The sequence below is a fragment of the Chenopodium album genome, chromosome 20 (assembly GCF_948465745.1).
Source record: "Chenopodium album chromosome 20, dcCheAlbu1.1, whole genome shotgun sequence".
In the NCBI taxonomy this organism is placed as follows: Eukaryota; Viridiplantae; Streptophyta; class Magnoliopsida; order Caryophyllales; family Amaranthaceae; genus Chenopodium; species Chenopodium album.
The window spans coordinates 31,177,509-31,199,204 of NC_137853.1; the positions used below are offsets into that span (position 1 = coordinate 31,177,509).

Sequence of the window (21,696 nt, forward strand, 5' to 3'; positions counted from 1 at the left end):
AAAAGCTTTTAATAGCGGTTTCAAAATATCGCTATTAAATGTTTTTTTGAAATTTGGCGGCAATACCATTAACAGCACACATTTTACAGCGGTTTTAATATGCTGTAATTGAGAGCTTTTGCGGAATCCTAGATACACATATTACAGCGGTTATATAAACCGCTGTAAAAAGCTCATATGGGTTTTTACAGCGGGGCGGTTAATAGCGGTCCAAAAACCGCTGTAAAAAGCATTATTTGTTGTAGTGAAATTCAACTAAATAAGGCAAATATGACTTGTACTTTGCCTATTTTCCACATTTCTTATCAAATGAACTCATTCTTTCTCATAACATGTCAATTTTACATAGTTTTAGGTGGCTAAGGTTTAAAACCACATGAAAGAGCATTTTACTAAGTTTTAGGACGCATTTTCATCTAAAATGGCCCTAATAAGGCGTATATGACTTCTACTTTTCCCATTTTCTACATTTGTTATCAAATTAACTAGTTCTTTCTCATAACATGTCAATATTACTTAGTTTTTGGTGGCTAAGGTTTGAAATCACATAAAAGGAGCAATTTACTAAGTTTTAGGACGCATTTTCATCAAAAATGGCCCTAATAAGGCGTATATGACTTCTACTTTTCCCATTTTCTACATTTGTTATCAAATTAACTAGTTCTTTCTCATAACATGTCAATATTACTTAGTTTTTGGTGGCTAAGGTTTGAAATCACATAAAAGGAGCAATTTACTATGTTTTAGGACGCATTTTCATCCAAATTCAACCAATTAAGGCCTATTTGACTTTTACTTATCCTATTCTCTACATTTCTTATCAAATGAACTCTTTCTTTCTCATAACATGTTAATATTACTTATTTTTAGGTGTCTAAGGCTTGATATCACATGAAAAGAGCAATTTACTAAGTTTTAGGACGCATTTTCACACTACAAAAAAATGTCCATATAGAAAGAGAATCCTAGCGACGGAATTTAATCCGTTTCTAAATTAGAGACGGAATTAAAAAATCCGTTTCTAAATTAATTTAGAAATGGAATTAAAAAATCCTTTTCTAAATTAGAGACGGAATTAAAAAATCCTTCTCTAAATTAGAAACGGAATTAAAAATCCATCTCTAAATTAGAAACGGATATTTTTTCCGTTGCTAAATTAGTAACGGATTTTTTTTCCGTTGCTAAATTTAGAGACGGATTTTTTTTCCGTTGATAAATTAGAGACGGATTTTGTTTTTTCCGTTGCTGAAATGAGCGACGAATTTTTCATTCTATCTCTAAATTATTTTCAAAACGAATTATGTAAAATATTACTTTAGAGACGAATTATGTAAATTAAAATCCGTCTCTAAACTAGAAATGGATTTTCAAATCCGTCTCTGAACTAGAGACGGATTTGAAAATCCGTTTCTCTGAACTAACCTAGTTCTATATTAATTCCTAGCTTTATTATAAATACTCCTTGGCTTTATTATTTGAGAACCCGGTTAGTTTAGAACCCTAGTTTTCTCTCTAGTTTTATTTTATTAATTCAAGTATTATGTTTTCTTCTTCTCTTTCTTTTATTATGCTAGAATATATTATTATTTTAGGGTTAGGTTGAACAATAGCCATGATTGATGCTTGATCTGTTCTTTTAAATTCTCAACTAATTGTTTATATTGTTCATGCTTAATTGATTGTGCTTATGCTAATACTAGATTAGGGATAATTGGTATTGTTATTATTCCATTGTCTTGATCGCAACGGGAGTTGGGTTTTGACGGATTTGAATAGATCAATTAAGGGTATGAAATTCTCCACGGCAGTAGGTAGAATGGATTGTTACGAAGTTAGGGTGCCGGACTTAATGTCTTTAATTTGCATGATTACACGGAAGTAAGTTTGATTGTTCATTAGGGAAGCCATTGACAACTTGGGAGAGATCTTTAGTATTTTATAGAGCGTGCCTTTCCTTGTGAACATATAATTAATTGGTTAGGTTAGGAATTTGTCTTGTATTGATTATGCTAGAAGTGATAATTAATTTTAGATGTTTTTATTATTAATTGATTCGTATTTGATATTTCAGTAGTCGTAGTTATTTAATCCGTCATTCTATCTCTTATTTAGTTTTGTCATCGGTAAAAGTTGATTGTTAAACAACCTTCTCTATGTGGGATTGACCCTGACTTACCTTACTACATAATTAGGAGGTCTTGTTAAGTATAATTTTTGTTAGGTGTGCGACCGCCTATCAATTTGAGCACTTCTTGCAAAGGAAGAGAAGTCATTTTATACTTCGCAAAGTTCAAACGAATTGGGGTTGAAAGGATTGGAAGATCAGAGAGTGAATTAGTGATGAGATATTGTAAAGGACGCTTTGAAGCTTTTTATAGCTTTTCCAAGCGTTGAGGAGTTAGTTAAATTGTACCGTTTGATTTTGTTCAGACACAAAACAATATAAATGGTTGGGCAGAGTCTTGTAAAAAGAAATCGATTTTGAATTGAAAATTGAGAAGCGCAACCTTAAACGAAGCGTTTTAAGGCTTAATTTGGCAATTGCGGATCAAGCGATGAAAGTGAGAAATTACCAAATTACCCTTCGACAAAGTGTATCAAGTAATACTATTGATAAGTTTTTATAAGGTAATTGCTAGGTAATTTTCGAAAAATCACACATAATATAAAAGTAATGGGAGCATTTATTTCAACTTATAATTATAGGTTGAGATCATTAATTCACTCCTCACTTAAAAAATGCAAAGTGTATCTTCTCTCTCAACTAAAATCTTTTGTCTGAAAAGCTAAGTTCAACAGATATTCCAAATCTCTTTCTCGCTTTGAGCTATGGGAAGTCCAAATTCTCGTACTGCCGAGTCTCATCCCAAGGGGACAACTAGGGTTGATCTAGGCCTAAATGAACTATTCATGGAGTTCCCTAAGAAAGAGAAGCAATGCTTAGAAGATGAAGACAACCAAGAGCACGAAAGTTTGCTAAAGAGCTAGGACAAGATGGAGAAGGAGGTTGAAAAGGCAGAAGAAATAGAGCACGAGCGCTAGGCCATGTTTGGCAATGCAAGCCTTAGCTTTCATCTTTATTTGGTTCTAAGAGATGAACCCATTAGGAAGAAGAGGAGCCGCAGGAGCCGGAGAGACGAAGGTAAGCATGTGGAGAAAAGGCGACAAAAGAAGGTAAGAAAATCACCACCAAGGAGTTTAGGGAGGATGATGATAATAGAGCAAGGGGATAACTCTTATTTGTCTTCTGATATGTTCGAACCAGCACACAAAAGCCCCAAAAGCCCCAATCATGCTTGGAGTTGATCAAGGCTAGGGTTTGCTTAGTTCGATTTCTTTTGTCCTAGTGAACTAACTTTTGATGAATGAGTTATGTACTCAAACATGATGTGTTACTTGTTCTTAGTTCTACTAAAACTAAGTACCTAAACATGTTTTTTTATTATGTCTTAACTCTGTAAAGTTTAATTTTTATCTTGCTCAAACTTGGAATGGTCTCATTAAGTATTTATGCAATGAAAAATATATATTTTGGTTGTTTGATCAGGCGATACAATTAATTTAGGATTATACCCACATAAATATATTCTTAATTTTCAGAAATTAAAATATATGGGTGTTAATTATAATTTCTTTCACGACTTACCAACTGACAGACAACAATATTTATTGTCATTTAATTGAAAAGATACTTCCAAATTACCAAAAAAATTAAATGATCAGTAATTATTAACTTGGAGGTGGAAGTTACCAAGTAATATCTGTGACGGTTTATTTCAAAATACATTCCCCTTAAGACAGAATAATGGAAGTTTTAATGAAATGACGTCAAGAATGTGGAAGGATACGTGGTTTTACCAAGATGTATTGAAGTTACGGAGAATTTTAACCGTCAAAGAGTGACGCAAGAGTGATTATAAATATCTATAGTCACTTCGCTCGTTTTCTTTCTTCATTAAGCCAAGTTTATTTTCTTTCTCTTTCTTTCTCCCACTAGAATATTTAATTTGTCAGAGTTCTTCACCTACTCTCTAAAAAGTTAAATTTTCATAAATTATCATGGAAGATCTTATGCAACCCATCCAAATGGTGCATATTGGATCCAATGGAGAAATTTACGGAGTAGGAGTATTCTACATTGATAATGTGCTCCATGGATCAATAGGGTATCCAAACGAATGTCCAAACCACCACTTGGCTATGGGCAGACGTGCTAAATGGAGGAGAAATTACAGGAATAGAAAGAGAAACCGCTTGAATAGGAGAATTAACAAGAGATGGGAAGAAAGGCCTGCCATCCTTGAAGATAATAAGGTCCTGCCAGCCACAGCGCTTTCCCGGTGGAGGCAAATGCCGATCTCTTGAGAAAATTTCATCCTTCCCAAACTAGAAGAGAAGGAAGACAAAGCGAACACTGCCCTGGTCTGTAAGGGGTGGGCTAGAGAGATTAGAGCAATCTTTCCTCCCTCATTTGGTAGGAAGTTAGAGGCAAGGAAAATTCCTTTTTCTTGGCGATACTACAAGGTCAAAGTGACCAGAGGGACAGAGGGGGAAATACATACCCTGATGTACAATTATACATGTCAATTGTGGTATAAGGAGATCTTCGAGCATCACACGATCAATTGGCTTCTCTTAGAGCCTAGCGATGATGAATTTGAAGACTATCTCGATAATCCTTAATTACGAAATGATGTGGCGATGATTCAGGATGATCCTGGATACTAGAGTCAACCCAATAAGTATATCGCTGTATCTATTTGGCCTTAACTCTTTAAAGAGCATACACAATTCAAAACTACTAAGTTTTGAAATGCTCTTCTTTTGTAAAGTTCTTATTATATATATATATATATATATATATATATATATATATATATATATATATATATATATATATATATGTGAAGTAATGTTTAATGCCTTGTGTTTTACTTGCAAAATAAAACATATGTAATACTTCTATTATTATACAAAAAAAGTCATAATTTAGTTGGTTTCAAACGCCATCAACCATCCAAATTAGGGGGGCATTTGTTACACCCAAAAATCAGATTTTAACTTTTGTTGACTTTTTCTTGACTTTGACTAAGTAATTTGGGTCTTAGGGTCAGTGAAAAGTTTCAGGCTAAACTAGCGAGAATATAATGAAAATAGGCTGGTATCATCTAAATGAGCCGGTTTGGAAGCAAAGTGGGTAATTTAATTTTTGAAGAGAGTTGGCGCAGAGATGTAACTTCACAACAATTATGGGAGTCAGCCATAACCGAAGATCAAAGAAAGGGAGGAGCAAATTAATCAACAACAATCATTTCATTTCTTTTAAAGCTTCCTTTTTAGCTTTCGTAGTTTCCCTTGGCTTAGTAGCCAAGCGATAGTTTAGCGATAGTTAGTCTCTCTTAGCATGTATTAAAGGTCGTTCTTCTTTTAAAATTGTATGATTATGGAGGTTACCTCTCCTTCAACTTGTACAATTGTAAACCTGACTCTATCCTTTAATTAATGGAGTGCATTTGTATCTTTTGTCATATGTTTTCTTTAAGCAATCTAACTTGTTTTACTTTCTTTGGAAAAACTTCCTTATTATTTGTTTTATTACATTAGCAAGGTTATCAATCTTTGAAACCGGTAACTCGAGGGGCAGCCTCCTAATACTCTAGAACAAGATAGGGTATTTGACTTGTTGGCAAAGAACAATATTTGCCTCAACAAACGCCTAAACATGATACTAATAATGAAAAATAACGATCCTAAACAAAGGAATAATTAAATTTACTTACTTCGATTGCGAAACCTTGAAACTACATCATGAATAAACTATTGGTAAAGTTCAATAAAATATATAAATAGATAGAAACTAAATTAAATAGTTAAAGAAAACAAATTAAATTGAGTTTAGATTGAAACCCTCGGGGTTTATGATCAACCTTTCACGCCGTGGACCGCCAATAAAGCTTCGAGTGAAGTATTGATGTCAAGGAGACTAGGAGCACTCGGAGGAGGAATTTTGAAAGATTATGTATGAGAGATTGAGAGCACGAGAGAATATGTGAGAAGAAAACAGTGTCTGTAACCCACGAAAGGCCACGATATTTACAGAAAAATAAACAGGAAAAAGATAAAAATTAAATCGTCTAAATCCGAAAACCCATCGCGCCTGCGAAGAATCATTGCGTGGCGATGGATTACGTCGCGTGACTATGCAAATAGTCGCGACACGACGGAACTTGGCGCGACGCAATCATCGCCACGCGCCATATTTTGACTTTTTGGGTTTTATTAAATTTATTCTTTGCACGTCCCGGTTATAAAAAAATTCATCTATTTTAATACGATTTTGAACGCGTTTAGTCCTTTAGAAGTTTATTTCAAACTCAAATTACTTTATGATTTAGATAATTTTTAGAAAATTAAGTTGGAAAATAAGAATAAGAAATAAAAATAAGAATAAAGATTAAAACAAATGGATTGGGCTTGTGATTAAAATAAACGTGGGCTAGAAAAGTTAAATTAAATGGATTTTAAAATTAAAATTAATTACTCCTTTATTCCAATATTAAACCCGAACTAAATGGCAATGAAAGGCTTCCCTCATCATCGGGATTCAGTCGGGGAGACATTCTTAGGCGTCTACGGTCCGCCCACCATGCGCCAGCTGGCCAGCTGCCGCCTTGGGCAGCAAGGCCTGCTTCGCTGGCAGCCTTGTGCTCCAAGCCTGGCGCTAGCTGCTGGGCCAACCGCAAGGCCTGGCTAGCAGTTAGCCTTGCTATGCGGCACATCCAGCACACGCATATGCCAGCCTTGCGCGTTGGGCCTTGTGCTGGGCGGCCTTGCTGCCCGCTTGGCCTTGCATGCTTGCTAGGCCTTATGCTAAGGCCACCAGCCAGCACGCACAAGGCTAGTTGCATGCTAGGCCTTTGCGATGCGGTTATTGCCTTTGGCACGTATATGCGCCATGGCCCTTGGTCTACTCTCGTGGTATGGCAAGACCTTGTACAAGGCTACCGAGCCTAGTATGATTTGTCGTTCGTCTTGTTTTATGTTTTGACGCTCCATTCCGACGCTCTAAGCTCAGAATCCGACGTTTGAGTACGAATTATCTTGATTAACGCATTAAGACATTCGGCTTAATTTGTCACCTTAGTTCGGTTCCACGCTTGGGTGTGACCTGTTGGGTTTTGTCAAAGGAAATCTGTGAGATTAATATTAATTAATCTCACTGATCGGAGATGGCCTCTAGCCCGACTTTCCGATCACTTGACTTCACTGAATAATTAACTCCATAATTGGTTTTGAACCCTGTATTTGAATAATACACTGATAGAGGGTTTAAACACGTCGTTTTATGGTTAAAACCTTATCAACAAAATTTGTAAACACTCGACTAATCCTAAACAAAGTATAGGGGTAAGTCAAGGGTCGAACCACGAGGAATGGGAGAAAGGTTACTAGAGCCTAGGGTCAAGTTATTTCGAAGTATAGGAAGGTGTTGATTGTGTAAGCTATGGTTTCAAGAAACTTAATCACTAAAGAAATTCAATATCAAAAGCACTAGGGATTAGGATCCACATGCAATCGAGATAAAGATGCTAATTGAGGGGAATCGACCAACCAAACGTTGCAAGTGAAAATAGTAATCGCAATCGAAAGAACTCAAAAGGTTATCTCCTAGAAGTCAAGCTAGGTTTCCTCTATGGATGATTAACAAGAACAATCACAAATCAAATACAATAAATAAATGCAATCCCTAAATCAAGTGGTCATGTCATTAGGAATCACAATGCAATCTAGCTTGAAAATCAAGGTTAGCTACTCCTATCAATCCAAACACATGCACAATTCTATCAACCAATTTAATTACAACATTAAATCATTAAAAATCCTTCAATTAGCAATTATCCATCATTCATGCATGCTTCACCATCACCCTAGCAAAGATTCTACTCACTAATCATTGTAAATTGAAGAAGAAAAACTAATCTATTTATCATAAACATCATCATCATTGCAAAACAAACTAATTAAGACTAAATAAACTAATAAACTTGAAATTGCAACAACTAATCAAAATCAAATGCAAAGAGATTGAATTAAGAAGAAGAAGAATCTTACAAACTTTGATCAAATCAAAGGAATTGTGCTTGCATTTAAAGTAGAAGAAGATCAAAAGTAGAAATCACCAATTTCTCTCTCAAGTTTCTCTCTCTAAAATCTAGTACAACGATGGAAGTTGAAGTCTAGTTCTAGTTGTTCTCCCACTCAAAAATAGAAGGAAAAGTTATTTATAGTGTAACTAACTAGGGAGAAATAAGGAAGACGTCCAAAAATAGAACCGTCCGGGCGCGCCCTCTCACGAGCATGCGTGCCCGTGACGATCTGGGTACGGACCAGGAAACCCAGGTGGCGCGCCCGCGCAGGTGGGGTCGTGCCCGCGCCACTGGAGCAGGGGATTTCCTTCGTGCGCTCTTGATGTAGGTGGTGTGCTCCACTTGATTGTCACTAGATATGGCAGTTCCGAAATGGAGTTTACGGTGGGTTCAACACCATATTTTCATGCGAGCACAGCACGCGAGCGCAATCACCAAATCTTGAAGCTAGCCACTCCTTGCCTTATGAGCTATGTAAGAGATTCCACCTTGCACTTTGAGCATCCTCCAACCTGAGAAATCATCATGAGGGGTCTCAGACTTCACCTTATACCTACAAACAAAGAAGAGAGAACAAATAAAAGAGAAAAGACAATAAAATCTACGAAAAATAGAAGAAAAGGTAAAATAAGCAATAAAGAGATAAACTAGAGAGTAAATGGTTAAAACTAAGATAAAATATAGAAAGAAAGCTATAAAAGAGATCAAAAACATTCTAAAATATCGCCATTTGGGTGCCATAAATGACACTTATCAAATTCCCCAAAGCTAAACTTTTGCTCGTCCTCGAGCAAAACAAAACCAAGTAAGGAAAATGAATGGCTTATTCAAATAAAGAAAAGAGAGAAAAGGGGATGGGAATATACACTAACTCACTATCATAGGAATCCCGATTGTTTTTAGTTACAACAAGCTCTTAAAACCCCAAAGTCGCCAATGAGGACGAGTGAGGTCTCGTAAGGGTTTCCAAAAGAGCTTCACCCATAACTCTCAAAACAAAAATGAGGCAAAGCATGAAAAATAAAATGAAAAAGAAGTGAAAGGAAAAACATATGCTAATGAAATGGACTTTTTCAAATCACCAAGCACAAATGGATGCAAAACTTCCTAAACAAATAAGGGAATGCACGTTCCATGATATCCAAGGTTGACTGAAACATAAAATATGCTAAGCGCAGAGAACTAATGAAACACAATTCACCTTCATCCCAAACAACCTTACCGCGTTCTCCCTACTGGTTTCAAATCCACTTCTAGTGAGCATCTCAATGATTCCTCGAAGGAACCGGAAAAGAAGAGATTTTAGGGCTACTCGACATCTTGACTATGCAAACCGCTCCATAAGCTAGACTCTTATCTCCCTCCACCGACTTGTGACTCAACCATAAGGGTCAAAAGATCATTGAAGGGTTGTAATGTAAGGGTGAAAAGGGTAAAGGTAGGCTAAAATTGAAATTTGGTGGTATACCTAAATTGTGAAGCAAAGGGTGATCAATCATCAACATCATACTCAAGCTATCACCAAATAAAAATACCAACACCCCCAAGCTTATTCAAAGCAAAAATCACAAACATATATACAAAAAGCTTAAGCTTAATTTCAAATTTGGATGATTTTTCCGTCTCGTTGATTCCTAAATCCGACTCGATTTACGACCCTTGGCTTCGACGCTCTAAGCTCGGAATCCGACGTCTTTGTTCGTAAAAAACTCTATTGACTCATTTAATCCTTCGGATTAATTCGTCGCTTTGGTTCGGTTACACGATTGAGTGTGACCCGAAGGGTTCAGTCAAGATTAAGCTGTAATATTAATTATTCATTAATATTACTGATCAGAAGCGGCCTCCAGCTAGGCATTCCGATCACTTGACCTCACTAAATAATTAGCTTTCTAATTAATTCCGAACCCTCTATCAGAATAATACACTTGTTCGAAGGACACCAATCCTTTCAATCTCACACTTGTCCTTCCGGACAAGTGTGCTAATTGTGTATAGCCTATTTCCTATGTCACTTAATGTCTCTTCATGAACTATAAGGTAAGATTCTTCGTCATCCTTATTACGTCAAGAAGTGTTTCTCAATTTCCGAGTTCGACTGTCAATAAGCAGATGATTTCTAAAATCCATCTGAGCACGGCCATGCATTTTTCACAGTCTCGCTCTTTGAGAGGCCTTGTAAACAACAAAGACATGTTCCCTACTATTAATAAGGGGACATTCCCAGTCTTGCATTGTCAGCTTCCCTTACTAAGAGGCCCTAGTCACCCAAGTGTTGCCTTTATAATCCATTTGTACGGCAGACGTTTGACAATATCAAAGCGGACTAGTACTCAAACAAGAGAACTAACAATACTCATGGTCGAGGAAAGAGGTTCCGATAGCCATAATGAGTAATATACTTATGACGATTGTTAAATCTCTAAAAGTATTCTCATAGGTCAATCTGGTATAGTTCCAAACTGATACCTGCGCAAATGATTTATGATAATTTTGTCCTTGTAGCACAAGAAACGGTGATATAAATCATACTACACACTAATCTCACGCGGTCATTAGTCGTCCAACTTTCAAATGACCTCGATTAGGGATAATTTCGATATGATATTCAACGTTCACTTAATAGGTGTTTCTTTATCCAAGACATGGTCTTGATACCCTATTTTGAATTTTCTCAAATCGAATGGACTCATTATTTAATTCTAAACCACAATTAAATAGAAATGGAATAATAATTTACTGGAAAAATTAAATTACTCCATAAATGAATGGTTTAACTTAGTGTTTTACATTAAGATCTCCATAACTTAATTAAAACACACAAATAGGGAAATCAAAGACAATCTCTGATATGCCTGATTCCCATTGCCTCAACGTGCTTGTTGTGTTTCACTTGAGGCAAAGGTTTGTGAGTGGATCGACTACATTGTCGTCCGTTCCAATCTTGCAAATTCTGATTTCACCCTCGGACTTCCATTCCCTTATCATGTGAAATCGCCTCATGACATGTTTGACTTTCTGATGCTCTCTTGGCTCTAGCCTGAGCAATAGCCCCACTATTATCACAGTAGAGGTCTATTGGTCCCTTTATTGAGGGGACAACACCAAGTTCACAAACGAACTTACGAATCCAAACTGCCTCCTTAGCTACTTCTGAAGCTGCCAAGTATTCGGCTTCCGTTGTAAAATTTGCAGTCGTGCTTTTCTTAGCACTCTTCCAACTTAACGCTCCTCCAATAAGACAGAACACGTATCCTGATTATGACTTGAAGTCGTCTCTGTCAGTTTGGAAGCTTGCGTCGGTATAACCTTCAACAACCAAATCCTTACTCCCACCATAGAACAGAAATTTATCCTTGTTCCTTTTTAGGTACTTTAGGATATTCTTGGTCGCAGTCCAATGCGCCTCTCCTGGGTCTGATTAGTATGGGCTCATAACACTCAAGGCATACGATACATCCGGCCTAGTACATATCATGGCATACATGATCGATCCAATAAGCGAAGCATATGGAATCTGACTCATCCTCTCTCGCTCATAAGGTGTCTTCGGACACTGTTTCTTGCTGAGAGTTATGCCATGTGACATGGGTAGGTGGCCTCTCTTGGCTTCCTCCATATTGAATTGTGCCAATATGTACTGTGCCTCTATCAAGTCCTTCATTGAGAAACACTTTCCAAGCCAAGCCTTTACAGACTCCAACATTGGAATGTTGTTTCCAATGAGCAATATGTCATCGACATATAAGACAAGGAATGCGATGTCACTCCTACTGACTTTCTTGTAAACACAAGACTCATCTGGATTCTTGATAAAGCCAAACTCACTAATGGCTTCATCGAATCGCAGATTCCAACTTTTGCTTGCCTACTTTAGTCCAGAAATGGACTTCTTAAGCTTGCATACCTTCCCAGCATTGTTTGGATCTACAAAACCTTCTGGCTGTGTCATGTACATAGTTTCTTCCAAAATCCCATTAAGGAAGGCGTTTTTGACGTCCATTTTCCATATCTCATAATCATAATGTGCGGCAATTGCTAGGATAATCCGGACGGACTTAAGCATGGCGACTGGCGAAAAGGTTTCATCATAATCAACGCCGTGAATTTACCTATAACCTTTTGCCACCAATCTAGCTTTGTATACATATAAATTTCCATCTTTATCGGTTTTCAACTTGAAAATCCATTTGCAACCGATAGGTGTGTAACCTTCGGGCAAATCAACCAAGTCTCAGACTTAATTTTCAAACATGGAGTCCATCTCGGATTTCATGGCTTCTTGCCATTTTGCAGAGTCGGGGCTCGTCATAGCTTGTTTGTATGTCGCTGGCTCATCTTCATCCATAACTAGGATGTCTTGATTCTCGGTTAAGACAACATCGAGGTATCTGTCTGGTTGAGATCTTGGCCTTTGCGACCTACGCAGGGTAATAGGTTAAGCATTTGCTTTGTCATTTTGACTTTGACCATTTTCAACAGTTGCTTCCAAAGCACTTTGATTGTTAGTTTTGTCAGTTTGACTTTGTTGCTCACCTTCTCGAACTTCATCAAGTTCGATTTTCCTCCCACTTGTCATTTTGGAAAGATACTCCATTTCCAAAAAGACACCATCTCGAGCAACAAATATTTTGTTCTCAGATTGGTTGTAGAAGTAATACCCCTTTGTTTCTTTTGGATGGCACACAAGGAAACACTTATCAGATTTTGGTGTAAGCTTGTCAGATATGAGTCTTTTGACATACGCTTCGCAACCCTAAATCTTAAGAAAAGACAACCGTGGAGGTTTCTTCGTCCATAATTCATATGGAGTCTTTTCGATAGCTTTTGACGGAGCGCGGTTCAGTGTAAGTGCCGCAATTAGAAGTGCGTATCCCCAGAAAGAGATAGGAAGATCGCTAAGACCCATCATTGATCGAACCATGTCTAATAGAGTTCAATTTCTCCTCTCGGACACTCCATTCCATTGTGGAGTTCCGGGAGGTGTCAGTTCTGAGAGAATTCCATGTTCTTTCAGATAATCGTCGAATTCGTAGCTCAAATACTCGCCACCTCGATCCGATCGAAGTGCTTTGATTTTCTTGCCAAGCTGATTTTCCACTTCACTCTGAAATTCTTTGAATTTCTCAAAAGATTCAAATTTGTGCGACATAAGGTAGACATAGCCATATCTACTAAAGTCGTTGGTGAATGTGATAAAATAGCGATAACCATTTCTTGTGGTTGTGCTCATTGGTCCACATACATCTGTGTGTATAAGACCCAATAAGTCACTAGCCCTTTCTCCCAACTTGGAGAATGGTTGTTTTATCATCTTGCCTAGTAAGCATCCTTCGCAGTTTTCAAATGACTCTAAGTCGAATGAATCAAGAATCCCTTCATGAAGAAGTTTCTTGATGCGTTTGATGTTAATGTGGCCAAGACGACAATGCCACAAGTAGGTTTGATTCGAATCAATGGTCACAGCACTTTTGGTGGTATCTTTAACATTTGTCTAGTCACATTTAGAATGTGTGATCCCATAAAACATATAAGCAAGAAATTTAAAACAAACATTGTTATAGTCTTGTGATCAAAACAACCCGGCGTCCAACACCATAGATCAAAATATGTTCGATGGTAAGCAAAACATAATAAAACAAGAATTAGTTCTATTACAAGCCAAAGACAAATAATGTGCCTACAAGCATGACGGAAGGACCATCTTCATTGTCCGCTCGTAGTTGCACATTCACTTGTGAAGCCCTCTCACTTGGTCCTTGAAAATAGGAGCAATAAGTGAGTCATACATGGTATCTAATACCTATGAATAGCTTATACACAAGTAATAATGAAGATACCTGAGTTAGATGGAACATTCCTCTTTTCCTCATCTTCTCGGAAGATCTTGCATTCCCTCTTGTAGTGGCCTGTCCCACCACAATAGAAGCATCGCATCTTCGCTTTGTTTTTGAACTCCTTCTTCTTCACTCTCAAGGGCATCTTGGTAGCACCATAGGAGTCGGCCTTACGAAGCATTTGCACCACCTCATTCAGTGAGTATGACTCATTCCTGGCTGCCATATGCATCCTAAGTGTATCAAAGCCCGGGTGGGGTGAGCCAAGCAAGATATGACCCGCCATCTCATCCTCTAATGAGATTCCAAGTAGCTCCATGTGTTTGAAGAGCCTAGTCATTCTAAGCACATGAGGTTGGAGGGGCATACCAGGTCTCAATTTGGTATTGTAGACCCTAGACCAAACTCGGTACCTTTCCTTGGCAAGGAACCTTCCTCCGGGGCCTTGATTTTCATGTTCACAAATGACCTAGTAAAATTATGAACATTCAAGTCCCGAGTCTTAGAAGACATGTTGACTAGCTCCTTAAGACTATTAAGAAGCATGTCCGGAAGGTATGAGGTGAACTTCCTCTTCCAATCCTCCGGGAGGGAGTTCCTTATCAAATTTGTGACCTTGTAACAATCCAAGGACCAAGTTTCATGAGCTTCATCACTCATGAGTCCCTTAGAGAAGAAGCTTAGAATGGGAGTGTCCAATATATACTCCATGGAACTATTCCGCAGAGTTCTCCGGAGTTTCTCTTCCCATTCATTGAAATTGACCAAGTTTAGGCTGAAAGCCAACTTGTCGGGGAGTTCTAGGCACATGTTGTTGTTGTTAATTGCAGACATTTTTCTAACAATTGAAAGAATTTGCAATGAAAAAACATTCATAAAAGCAATAAGTTTGAAATTAAAAGCATACATGAAAATTTTCAATCTTATTAAGCGTTTTATCCACACATTTAAAATTGTCCCTTTAGGCGAGAATAAAACGATTCCAAGACCCCAAAAATCAAAAAGTGATTAAGCATGCTTTGGCTTGTCTTAACACTTAATATTTTAAAGTAAGGAATCCAATTGCTAATAGCTCTAAGCTACTCTTGGTTCGATAAAATGTCGCATCTAATGCTTCCTTGACGTTTATCTCCGTTGCCACGACATCTAAGGACTCCTTACTGATATCGTTGAGTTTAACCAAAACTAACGTGTATATGATGCCTTGCTTTGGCAAGCGCACCAACATACCTTACTTCCCTAGGAAAGTAGTAATTCCTTGCTATGGCATAGCCCATTACTATTCTCATTAGTTCCGTAAGTGTCATTTTGGAATGGCAGATTTAACTCAATATTCTTCGGGACTTAGGGTTTCTATGTTGGTTGATTTAAGTGAACTAAACTAATCATTCGACATTCAAAATCCTAAACATGCATCTAACATCGCAATTATATATAAGCAAAATATATATATGGGGCATAAATAAAGATGCATTTTGGCAACTACCATGACCCCTTGAAACTTGAGTCTTCAAATCTTCAAGGGCCTTCGTTGCATCCTCTTGGCTTCGTCTTCTAGAAACGTCGTCTTCGAAACATCACCACCAATTATGCAACTACTAGAAAAGCTAGGACTAATCTAAATAATTAAGTACAAAAATAATTAACGGAACGCAGTCCGTATTTAGATTTACAAAAATACAAAACGGAACGCAGTCCGTATTTACTATCCTACTCGGGCCCCACTAGTTGCCATTTTGTAAAACCTGCATTAGAATATCTATTCCATTCATCCATTTACTAACGTGAATGGCCCATGAATTTTACAAATAATTCAAGCAACAATTCAAAAAGAGCACAAAACTAGTTACTTAGGTGGTTAATCCAATTAACGCGCCTAATTAAAACTAGTCAAAGTTGTTATCCGATTATGTGAATTAACGTAATAATAATAGCTCAAACGATTAATGAAGCTCCCACTAAAATCCACATCTAACTTAATTAAAATTAATTAAGCCGGTTAACCCAAAATTTTGCCAAATTATTTTCCAAGTGACGGGAAAAACCGAGGCCTAGCCTTGTTTTAATTAAAATGAAAAACCGCAAAATCAAAAAAAATTTATAGCCCCTTACGGCCGAGTGCCTAGCATCCAAGCCACGAGGCTTGGCTTGCTAGGCACCAAGCCCCGGGCTACCATGCGTGGGTTCTGCCCCGCATAGCCCTTGCTGCGCCAAGCCACCTGCTAGTGGCTGACAGCATCGCTCGCGCGTTATGCTGGCCCTAGCAGCATGCTTGCAACGCACGCAAGTCCTAGCCTCAAAGGCCTTGCTGTGCGGGCTGGCGCTGCCTAGCAGCCGCACTCGCACCACATGCACGCAGCCATGCCGCACCAAGCTGGTGCTTGCTCGCACATACTTCCGCACAAGCACAGCGCACATACTCTCGGCAGCCACATGCAGGCTGCGCAAGCAACCCAGCTTGCCGAGAGTTTATGCTCGAGGCTTGGTACCTCGATTTGCGTGTTTGTGCCTCGGAATTTTATTCTGATTTTGTGTGTGACAAAATAAAATTAATTCTAAATTTTTTTTAGAGCTAATATTGAGCAATATGAAAATAAAACAAGTCCAACTTAAATAAATTCAATTTTAGTGCACAAACCAAAATTAATTCAAGAACCATTCTTTAAATTATTTTCGGCTCAACTTGATGCTACAAAATTGAGGGCTATTCTCACAATTAATTTAACCAACATAAATGAGGTTTGACAAAATAGTTGAATAAATAATCATTCATCTAATGAAATAAATTTTATCCAACACTCACTTGTGCACATTTGAATATTATAATCTTCCAATATGAAGAATAATAATTTTTCAAGCACAAGTATGAACTTTTTAAGATTTTAATCAACTTAAAAATGATTAAAACCAAAAATTTGTTCATTGTGGATTTTAGAAAGTTAAGATCCAACCAAATAAACAATTAAAGATTGAATCTTTAACATTTTAGGGGCTTCAAAAATACATTTTCACCATAAACATTTACACTCCAAGCAATTAATTTGCAAAAATGTGAAATTCCAAGTTTATGTGAAAATAAGAGCTAACCAAATTAAGCACCAATTATGACTTCATAAACATGCTAAATAAGGGGTAAAATTGCAGAAGATTAATGTTATAATCAAACACATAATCCAACAATTGCATTCCATAATTAATCAATGTTTAAAGATTTAATATTTTTTCGTCAAAAACGAAAAACCCTTCAAAAAACCACTTTTTGGGTAGATTTTGGCTTCTAGAATGCCATTTTAAACACAAAGTGGGTAAAGTCTGATTTACAACGTTGATTCCACCCAAAATTTACTAATTTTGAGTCAAAATTGGAGTTCGTAAGCCAAAAATAGCATAAATATGATTTAATCCAATTAAAAACAAGCTCCTAATCTAATTAGGAAGAAAAACCAGAAATTTAAATCCATTTTAAATCACCTTAATTAATTTTTAGTTGTAAAATTAAATGCAAGAGGCTCTTATACTGCTGTTGGGTTTTGCACATAGAACCTCCAATGGCTCACACCCTCGCTACCGAACCGCACCGGTCCCTACCCCGAAGCTTAGTCGGGGCTAGACCAAAAACAACTTAGAGTTATTAGAACAAAGGTTTTCTCTCTTTGGAGATCCCTTAATGTTCACCAACTCAAGTGCCTTTCCTAAATGAAAAATGATTGGTATTTATAGGGAATAGTGGGATAGTTGGTAAAAATGCAAAATAAAATTTAATTTAATTCTAAAATTAAATTAAAAGCCAAATGAATCACCAAACGACAAGTGGCATGAGGAGAGCAAGGTGTTAGGTAAGGAGCACAAGGGGAGGACCACCTTCCCCTTGCTCCCCAAGCAAACCCACTCAAATGACCGGTCCCAATAGGAACTGGCCTGCTGGCCGCTCATCAATGAGCAACAAGGCGCGCCACGCTAGAAGCCCTTGTTCTCGGATGGGCTGGCCAGCTTGGCCCTATGCGCCGGCAGCCTTGCATCAGCCCGCAGCAGCGTGCCTCGCATATGCGGGCTGCTAGCTGCTGGGCGATGCTGCAGTGCCGCTTGTGCGAGTTCCTGGGCATGCTAGCCCGACTAGCTGGCGCTAGCAGCTGCCAGCGAGGCCTAGCACGCTAGCTTGCGGCTGGCCTTGCTAGCACTACTAGCATGCTTGCTCGGCCATTAAGCCCCAACCAGCACCCGCATGGGGCTGCTAGGCTTGCGGCCTTGCTAGCGGCTATGGCTAGCAGCCCTTTATAGCCTAGTCTTCGCTTGGCTAGGCCAACACGAGGCTAGGGCTATATTTTGACTTATTGTTTGGATGATTTTTCCGTCTCGTCGATTCCTAAATCCGACTCGACTTACGACGCTCGGCTTAGACGCTCTAAGCTCGGAATCCGACGTCTTTGCTCGTAAAAAACTCTATTGACTCATTTAATCCTTCGGATTGATTTGTCGCTTCGGTTCGATTACACGATTGGGTGTGACCTGAAGGGTTCAGTCAAGATTAAGCTGTAATATTAATTATTCATTAATATTACTGATCGGAAGCGGCCTCCAGCTAGGCATTCCGATCACTTGACCTCACTGAATAATTAGCTTTCTAATTAATTCCGGACCCTCTATCGGAATAATACACTTGTTCGAAGGACACCAATCCTTTCAGGGGTATTGGGATTTTCACTTGAGTTGGTGAACTTTAAGGGATCTCCAAAAGAGAGAAAACAATTGTTCGTATACTCTAAGTTGTTTTGATCTAGCCTCGACTAAGCTTCGAGGTAGGGACCGGTTACGGTTTGGTAGCGAGGGTGTGAGCCGTTGGAGGTTCTCGCACTTGCGGAACTTGAAGCTTTCAAGTCCGAGCTCAACGGTGAGCGAAGCACGCTACAAGGGTGAGCATTATTTCTCTCTCTTCTCTTATGTTAATGTTTATTTGCATTCTTTTATTTATGTTGTAATTATTATGCATGCGATCCGGTTATCGGGTTTTGTTTCCGCGCGGTGTCGGACACCGCAAAACCCAACATTGGTATAAGAGCCTCTTGCATTTAATTTTTACAACTAAAAATTAATTAAGGTGATTTAAAATGGATTTAAATTTCTGGTTTTGCTTCCTTATTAGATTAGGAGCTCGTTTTTAATTGGATTAAAATCGTATTTATGTTATTTTTGGCTTACGAACTCCGATTTTGACTCAAAATGAGTGAATTTTGGGTGGAATCGACGTTCTAAATCATCCTTTATTCACAAAGTACCGAAATATGGCCCTCCAGAAGCCAAAATCCACCCAGAAAGTGGTTTTCCGAGGGGTTTTTCGTTTTTGACGAAAAATTTTAAATCTTTAAACCTTTATTAATTATGGCATGCAATTGTTGGATTATGTGTTTGATTATACCATTAATCTTCTGCAATTTTAACCCTCATTAAGCATGTTTATGAAGTCATAATTGGTGCTTAATTTGGTTAGCTCTTATTTTCACATAAACTTGCAATTTCACATTTTTGCAAATTAATTGCTTGGAGTGTGAATGTTTATGGTGAAAATGTATTTTTGAAGCCCCTAAAATGTTAAAGATTCAATCTTTAATTATTTATTTGGTTGGATCTTAACTTTCTAAAATCCACAATGAACAAATTTTTGGTTTTAATCATTTTTGAGTTGATTAGAATCTTAAAATGTTCATACTTGTGCTTGAAAAATTATTATTCTTCATATTGGAAGATTACAATATTCAAATATGCACAAGTGAGTGTTAGATAAAAAATTTTCATTAGATGAATGATTATTTATTCAACTATTTTGTCAAATCTCATTATTAATTTATGTTGGTTAAATTAATTGTGAGAATAGCCAACAATTTTTGTAGCATCAACTTGAACCAAAAATAATTTAAAGAATGGTTCTTGAATTAATTTTGGTTTGTGCACTAAAAAATTGAATTTAATTAAGTTGGACTTATTTTATTTTCATTTTGCTCAATGTTGGTTCTAAAAAAAAATTAGAATTAATTTTATTTTGTCACACACAAAATCGGAATAAAATTCCGAGGCACAAGCATGCAAATCGAGGCACCAAGCTTCGAGCACAACCCTCGGCTAGCTGGGCTGCTAACGCAACCCACATATGGCTGCCAAGGGAGTGCACCGTGCTTGGTGCGCAAGTGTGTGCGAGCTGCATATCAGCAAGGCCTGCGCGACCAGTATGAGTGAGCGTGAAAGCACGGTGCTAGGGCCAGCGTAACGCGTGAATGCAACGCTGTCAGCCACTAGCACGTAACTTGACGCCGATGTGCCTGTGCGGGGCAGCACCCAGGCATGGCAGCCAAGGCTTGGTGCCTAGCAAGCCGAGCCTCGTGGCTTGGATGCTAGGCACTCGGCCGTTTGAAGGGCTATTAATTTTGCGTTTTTTTTTTCCCGGCGCTTCATTAGTTTTAATTAAGTTGGATATGAAATTTAGTGGGAGCTTCATTAATCGTTTGAGCTATTATTATTACGTTAATTCACATAATCGGATAACAACTTTGACTAGTTTTAATTAGGCGCGTTAATTGGATTAACCACCTAAGTTAGTAACTAGTTTTGCGCTCGTTTTGAATGTTGCTTGAATAATTTTAAATTGCATGGGCCATTCACGTTAGTGAATGGATGAATGGAATAGATATTCTAATGCAGGTTTTTCAAAAATGGAAACTAGTGGGGCCTGACTAGGATAGTATATACGGACTGCGTTCCGTTTTGTATTTTTGTAAATCTAAATACGGACTGCGTGCCGTTAAGTATTTTTGTACTTAAATTATTTAGATTAGTCCTAGATTTTCTAGTAGTTGCATTATTGGTGGTGATGTCTCGAAGACAGCATTTCTAAGAAGACGAAGCCAAGAAGATGCAACGAAGGCCCTTGAAGATTTGAAGACTCAAGTTCAAGGGGTCATGCTAGTTTCCAAAATGAATCTTTATTTATGACCTGTATATATTTTGCTTATAAATAATTGCGATGTTAGATGCATGTTTAGGATTTCGAATGTTGAATGATTTGTTTAGTTCACTTAAATCAACCAACATAGAAACCCTAAGTCCCAAAGAATATTGAGTTAAATCTGCCATTCCAAAATGACACTTACGGAACTAATGAGAATAGTAATGGGCTATGCCAAAGCAAGGCATTACTACTTTCCTAGGGAAGTAAGGTATGTTGGTGCGCTTGCCAAAGCAAGGCATCATATACACGTTAGTTTTGGTTAAACTCAACGATATCAGTAAGGAGTCCTTAGATGTCGTGGCAATGGAGATAAACGTCAAGAAAGTATTAGATGCGACGTTTTATCGAACTAAAAGTAGCTTAGAGCTATTAGCAATTGGATTGCTTACCTTAAAATATTAAGTGTTAAGACAAGCCAAAGCATGCTTAATCACTTTTTGATTTTGGGGTCTTGGAATCGTTTTATTCTCACCTAAAAGGGACAATTTTAAATGTGTGGATAAAATGCTTAAAAAGATTGAAGATTTGCATGAATGCTTTAAATTTAAAACTTATTGGTTTTATGAATGGTTTTTCATTGCAAATTCTTTCAATTGTAGAAACATGTCTGCAACTAACACCAACAACAACCAGTTTTCACTCTGTTCTATTCTCGATAAAGAGAAGTTGAATGGGACAAACTTCCTTGATTGGCAAAGGAACTTGCGTATAGTTC

General features: G+C 37.7%; 1 protein-coding gene across 1 annotated transcript in view; it reads right to left on the bottom strand.

The window, feature by feature from the left end:
• The window catches only part of LOC145597023 (7-deoxyloganetic acid glucosyltransferase-like), a 125,429-nt gene that overhangs the window by 31,064 nt on the left and 72,669 nt on the right, over positions 1-21,696 (bottom strand). The window lies entirely within an intron of this gene.